The sequence below is a fragment of the Physella acuta genome, unplaced genomic scaffold (genome assembly GCF_028476545.2).
Source record: "Physella acuta isolate Inbredline_101_S28 unplaced genomic scaffold, ASM2847654v3 ptg000108l, whole genome shotgun sequence".
In the NCBI taxonomy this organism is placed as follows: Eukaryota; Metazoa; Mollusca; class Gastropoda; family Physidae; genus Physella; species Physella acuta.
Window position 1 is genome coordinate 476,179 of NW_026731628.1, and position 7,234 is coordinate 483,412.

The following is a 7,234-nucleotide window of genomic DNA, read 5'->3' on the forward strand; positions in this document are numbered from 1 at the left end:
CGTGTAATTTTCAAGTGTAAACTACGAATAATTTTAAAGTGTAAACCACGTGTAATTTTAAAGTGTAAACTACGTGTAATTTTAAAGTGTAAACTACGTGTAATTTTAAAGTGTAAACTACGGGTAATTTTAAAGTGTAAACTACGTGTTATTTTAAAGTGTAAACTACGTGTTATTTTAAAGTGTAAACTACGTGTAATTTTAAAGTGTAAACTACGTGTAATTTTAAAGTGTAAACTACGTGTAATTTTAAAGTGTAAACTACGTGTAATTTTAAAATGTAAACTACGTGTAATTTTAAAGTGTAAACTACGGGTAATTTTAAAGTAGAGGAAGATTTGGCTAAAAGGCACCGGGGCAAATTTATTCAAGTGCCCTGCAGCCATAATTAGATCATTAAATTAAAATTCGCTAATATTGCAAAGATTCTTACCAGAAAGTAAAATGACGTTACGCACACATTTTGTTCTTCGCCAACTTACAGACCTTAAAGCAAGTCGAATTCGAATTTTCGAAGTTGATTCTCAATTTTATTTTAATTTTGGTGGATAAACAAATCGTTGATGAAAATAGTTTTTGATACTTTTGTCTTGAGTATAGCTGAGATAGCCCTACCTATTGGCTTGTCTTGAGTATAGCTGAGATAGCCCTACCTATTGGCTTGTCTCAGAGGCGTAGCGACCCTTCCCGGCGCCCGGGGACAAACTTTTTCGATTTGCACCCCCCCCCCCTCAAACTTTCAATTTGCACCCCCCTCAACCTTTCAATTTATTTTTCAAACCCATTTTGGCGCCCCCTAAGCTCGGCGCCCGGGGACATATGTCCCCCCCCCCTCGCTACGCTATTGGCTTGTCTTGAGTATAGCTGAGATAGCCCTACCTATTGGCTTGTCTTGAGTATAGCTGAGATAGCCCTACCTATTTGGCTTGTCTTAAGTATAGCTGAGATAGCCCTACCTATTGGCTTGTCTTGAGTATAGCTGAGATAGCCCTACCTATTGGCTTGTCTTAAGTATAGCTGAGATAGCCCTACCTATTGGCTTGTCTTAAGTATAGCTGAGATAGCCCTACCTATTGGCTTCACACTATCCACTCTTCTTAGTCAGTAACTTTAAAAAAAAAAATTAAATAAATTATATTTTGCAGTATAAACTGTACGGATGATTAGTATAATTTGTACGGGTAATTTTATAGTATAAACTTTACGGGTAATTTTAAAGTACAAGCTTGTGATAGATTGTAATCACTGACGAGAAGCCACATTGGTTGTTAACAGTCTTTATTTACAGCCATTATGGAAAGAGGAAGGAAGTGGCGAGAGACAACTATTTATATATATGTAAGGGACATCACTCAAGATAACAATATAAATATAATACTAATACAGAAGAGTGAGTTCCCTTGACCTCACAATTATCTCAATCTATTACATCCCTTTACCCTTAGAACACAATAACACATCTCTCAATAGAACAATTGATAGTATCCTAAAATCACCAATTATATTGTAACATGAACACTATGGTAGATTACATCCTTGCAAACAATGCACAATATGCTACAACATAATCAAGATACAAAACAATGATGTCAAAGTCCTTTTGACCTTTAAAATCATAGGTCTAACTTATTTGGGACTTTGATTGTCCTGTTTGACCTTCTCAGTAGCTTTTGATTTGGTGACTCAATATTCTGACCATTTGGATTCTCTATCTCAGGAGGTCTAGGATTTAAATCATTAACTCCAGAATTTACATTTTCTGACTCCAGACAACTTGGTTCACTCATATCAACAGAACTTGGTTGTGGAACAAACTGAGTTGGTGTGAACTGTTCAGATTTAGTGGGATTGACAGATTCACACTTATTATCTGCACAAGTTATTTTTAACTTTATAAGACACAGGTCCTGTACATTGAACAATTTGACCTGGTATCCATTTTTCCCTTCTCCCATAATTTCTTAGATACACATTCTCATTATATCCAAATTCTCTTTCAATGCATGTTTTGTCATGATTTAATGGAACTATTTTTGAATTGGCATCTGAAAGTATTATGCTGTTATTCAGATCCTTGACTGACATAGATTTCTTTGATTGATCAATTTCCTCAGGTAATCTGCTAGTGCTTTTTGGTAACCAAAAATACTGTTTACAAGTAATATCCTGGACCATATCACTTTGCAACTGTGATCCAGTATTTGAAGTGGGTGTATTAAATGGCAAAAATCTTTTTTTTCTTTCTTTTGATGTTACCCTTTTAGTTTCTGTAAGTGCTAATGATGTTAGCAAAGTTGTTTGATGATCACATTCCTTCTTACTAATGTATTTGAAATTGCCATATCACTATAATCATTTATTAAGTTACAAATACTTTGTTTAGGCAACTCTGACTGATAATGGACTGCATCTTCTCCATCTTTTAGACTTAATTCCATTTTTCTTATTTTATATGGCCTTAAGTCATCATTCACAGACTCTTCAGGCCAACCGTTCTTACAGTACTCATATACTTTTATTAAGCACTCATCTTTTTGTGTTTCTCTTTTAATATCATTCACATTTATATTGGAGTTATCCATGATAGTGAAGAGAACAAATACATCTTCTGGTATATACCTCAGGCTTTGGTTTTTTAAAGGTAATCTACTAAGACTATCTGCACTATTCTCAGATCCAGGTTTGTATTTCAATTCATAATTGTATGCAGTTAGTGTGATAGCCCATCTTTGAATTCTTGGTGAGGCATGCTCAGCTAGGGTTTTGTTTTCTCCAAATAAACCTAGCAATGGTTTATGATCTGTAAAGATGGTGAACTTCCTACCAAACAGAAACTTATGAAATTTCTTAACACCAAAAATGATGCCTAAGCCTTCCCTATCTAACTGAGAATAATTTTTCTCAGCCTGGTTCAAAGATCTACTGGCAAAAGCAATGGGTCTGTCACCCTTCTCATCCATGTGGGACAAGACTGCTCCTACACCATCTGGTGAAGTATCACATGTTAATATAAGTCTTTTCCCTGGGTCATAGTGAGTTAGTAAGGTGTCAGCAGACAAAGCCTCTTTTGCTGTATTAAAAGCAGCTTCTTGTTGTTTACCCCAGTGCCAAGTTGCATTTTTCTGTAGCAGCTTGTACAGCTCTTAGTTGTTGGGTATTTTCAGGTTTGGGTGCTTCTTTAATGGCTTTTGTTTTCTCAGGTTGAGGTCTGATGCCTTGCTTGCTTAATATATAACCAAGAAAACTAATTTCTGTCAACATGAATTGACATTTATCTTTGTTTATCTTTAAACCTTTTTCACCAACTATTTTCAAGACTTTATCTAGTGTTCTAAGATGTTCAGTGTCATTCTTACCAGTTATGTACACATTGTCAAAGTAAACACAAACATTTGGAATATCCTTAAAAATACTGTCCATGACAGCTTGGAAAATTCCAGGGCTAGATGATATACCAAAACATAGTCTTTCATATTGGTAGAGTCCTTTATGTGTGTTTATTGTCGTATAGACTTTTGAATCTGGATGCAGTTCTAGTTGAGTGTAAGCATGACTAAAGTCTAATTCAGTGAATTTGTCTCCTCCTGCCAAATTCAAAGAAATTTCCTCAATGTTAGGTATAGGGTACCTATTTAGCTCTATTTGCTTATTCAGTGTAGTTTTATAATCTCCACAAATTCTTATAGAACCATCCTTCTTTAACACTGGCACAATGGGCGTTGCCCAATCGGAATAGTCTACCTTCTTTATGATGCCATTAGATTCCAATCTACTTAGCTCATTTTCAATTTTATTCCTCATTGCATAAGGTGGAACTCTAGCTTTGCAGTATCTTGGATTTGTGTCTTTAATGCTTATCTTCACTGTTCTATCTTTTAGTAATCCTGGATTACTAAAAACACATTTATTTTCAGATATGACTTTATCTATTGAAGTAAGACTAGATTCTTTTACATTCTTCAATGAACAAATACTCTCCCAATTTAACTTAAGATCACTTAACCAGTTCCTACCTAGTAATGGTGGTCCATTTCCTTCAACCACAATAAGAGGAAGTTTAACACTTTGACCATTATAACTTACATGAACCATACACTCTCCTATTACCGGAACATTGTCACCAGTGTATGTTGTTAGACACTTGTGACATGGCTGTAGAGGCACTGATCCTCCTGTGACAGCGTCAAAGACCTTCTTTGTGATGACTGTTAGAGATGCTCCAGTGTCAAGTTGGAAGCTGATGCTCTTACCGTTGATATTAACTGGTACATTGATGGGAGCATGACTTATTGATTTCACAGAGAACAGGTTGAAATCCGGCTGCGAATCAGTTTGAGCATTTTCACAGGTTGAGTGGTTCATTGGTTGGGTTAGGTAGTCTTGGTGAGAGTTAACATAGTGCTGCCTTTGGTTGCGGTACTGTCTTGACTGGCTAGATTTAGCAACAGACGAAGACTTTGCAAAGCAGGCCTTGGCAATGTGACCTTGCTTACTGCACTTATAACAAGTTGCAGACTTGAACTTGCACCGATGAGATGCATGGGGACCTTTGCATCGATGACATTTTTGATAATTATTACTAGATTTAGATCTAGGATTTGAACGAGCAGGCTGTTTAGCATAAGTTGAAATGCTCTGTTGGGGTTGATATTTATTGACTAACCTGCTGTTTACTGCATGGATCTCTGAAGGTGCTAAAGATCTCGCCGCATCAGATGACTGCTGGATTGAAGTTGCGAGTTGTATTGCTTTTTCTAATGTTAGATCTGACTCGCGCAGCAATTTTCTTTGTATATCAGGGCTGTTTACACCTGTCACAAACTTTTCACATAGTCTGTCAGACAGCGTATCTCCGAATTCACAAAATTCACTTAAATGACGTAAAGCAGCAACATATTCTGATATTGACTCGTTTGGTTGACGAGTCCTACTGTCAAATCTAGCTCGACAGAAACTTTGATGGGGTAGGCGCATGGTGGTCTGTTAGCAATTTGCTCAGCTCGTTAAAGCTCTTGGTAGTTAGACTAGCTGGTGCGCATAAGTCCTTTAGTAGCCTAAATTGTTGAGGCCCTATGACTGTTAACAAAACAGCTCTCTTTTTGGCTTCTATCGTCACGTCGTTAGCTTCAAGGTAAAAGCTTAACCTATCTAGGTAATCTTGAATGATTTCATCATTCGAATCAAATTCTTTTATTTGGCCATACAGCGCCATTATTCTAGAAATACTTAGCTAATAAGCTCTAGCAAACCTCTTTTTTGCGTAAGTAGGTGCTCTTTCTAGTAGATTATTTATCCTTCGTCGCCAATGTGATAGATTGTAATCACTGACGAGAAGCCACATTGGTTGTTAACAGTCTTTATTTACAGCCATTATGGAAAGAGGAAGGAAGTGGCGAGAGACAACTATTTATATATATGTAAGGGACATCACTCAAGATAACAATATAAATATAATACTAATACAGAGTGAGTTCCCTTGACCTCACAATTATCTCAATCTATTACAAAGCTGTTAGGGTAGTTTCATGTACAATGTATAATTTACAACTAATGTTTTAATCGAAAAAATCCGCCCCCTCCCCAGAAAATGTAGTCCTATCTCCCCCCCCCCCCCCGAAAATTTAAAGTACCCCACTTCCCTCAGGGGGGGGGAGTCTGAAAGAATCACTGGTCGCATTTGTAGATCATACAGACTAAAGTTAGACCCTTCTTCTATAATATAGACTCGTTTCCTATTTTGGCAGCTAAACCTCAATCTTTCAGACTTTTTTCTCCGGAGGGGGGGCGCTATATATTTTTGGGGGTGGAGGGTGCGGATTAAATTCTCCGGGGGGGGGGGGGCTAACACTCGTAAAAGTATATATTTCCTATATAAATTGTATTTCGTTCGGGGGGAAGGGGGGAGTGAGAGATACAACGGGCTCTAGGTTGATAGCGTTGTTTTTTTTTCTCTAAACCAAAACCACCTGCTCAACTTCAAATTGAACCGGAAACAAAAAATGTCAACGACAACGGATTTTTTTTTATCCAGAATCGATATTTTAATCAGATTTAAGCTTGATCTACACGTGGTTATTGCACATTGATACTAAATATAGTAAACCTTGCACTTAAGATCAAACCTGACAAAAGTCGCATGTAGAGTTTCTTTCAGGCGACTCTGTGGGGCAGGGGCCTTGAATTTTTGCAGGGGCGAATAAAATTCTTCAGGGGCGTGGGAGGCCGACACTGGTAAAAGTATATATTTTCTAAATAAATTATCTTTCGTTTTGTGGGGGAGGGGGGGGGGGGGAATTAGACGTTCTTCCGGCGGGGAAGGGGAGGGGGGGCTTTGCCCCTACCCGAAGAGATGCATGAAAGAAACTCTGCACGCAAACCACTTTTAAGACTAGACAAAATTGGCTTTTTAATTTAATGTTTACTCGAGAATCAATGACGTCATACTATGTTGTGTACTTTCTCGGCTTTAGATTATTTCCTACTATATGTTCCATGTGACGTCACGTTTCGTTTTTTCGTATTACTGTGCGTGTTTTAACAGACAGCGAAAGTATACATACACACCCACATACAGACAAAATTGCAAAACTGTTTTTTCGACTCATGGAGGTTTAAAACGTCGAGATATGTGAAAATCTCGATTTCGAATTTTTTGCACGATTACAGCTCTTCCTCTATAACTCTATATACCAGAAAGTAAAAAGGCAAAAATAATTTTCTTTTTAATGTAATAATAGTGACATAGTGACATAGCGAAAACATCCTGCTATTCGATAGGCTCGCATAAATGGTATCATACAAAATGTAAACAAAAATAGCAGAGCTATGTCATGTGGTTTAAAATAGAATAATTTTGTATAAAAACTTTATCTGCAAAGTTTTGTAAACAAATAACTACGATATGTGGGGCTGGCAGAAAATCGATCACGGTGTTTCTGTACAGCCAATCAATGTTTGTCTTACGAAAGTGACACAACGGGTTATTACTTAGGCTTGAAGTAAATAAATAGAAATGTAGCCTTAAACAAAATATTTTCAAGTTCTCTGGATTTGCAATTTTTATATCATTGATTCTAAAAATAATACATTTTTATGTTTTATTATTTTTACGACCGCTATGAAGTCAAAATATTTTTAAAAACGAATTTTGTCCATGTCAACAATATGATGGAAGAATTTTCATCAACTCGGTGGTGTCCATTGGCGTCCCACTGTGTCATGTGCACTCAATGGG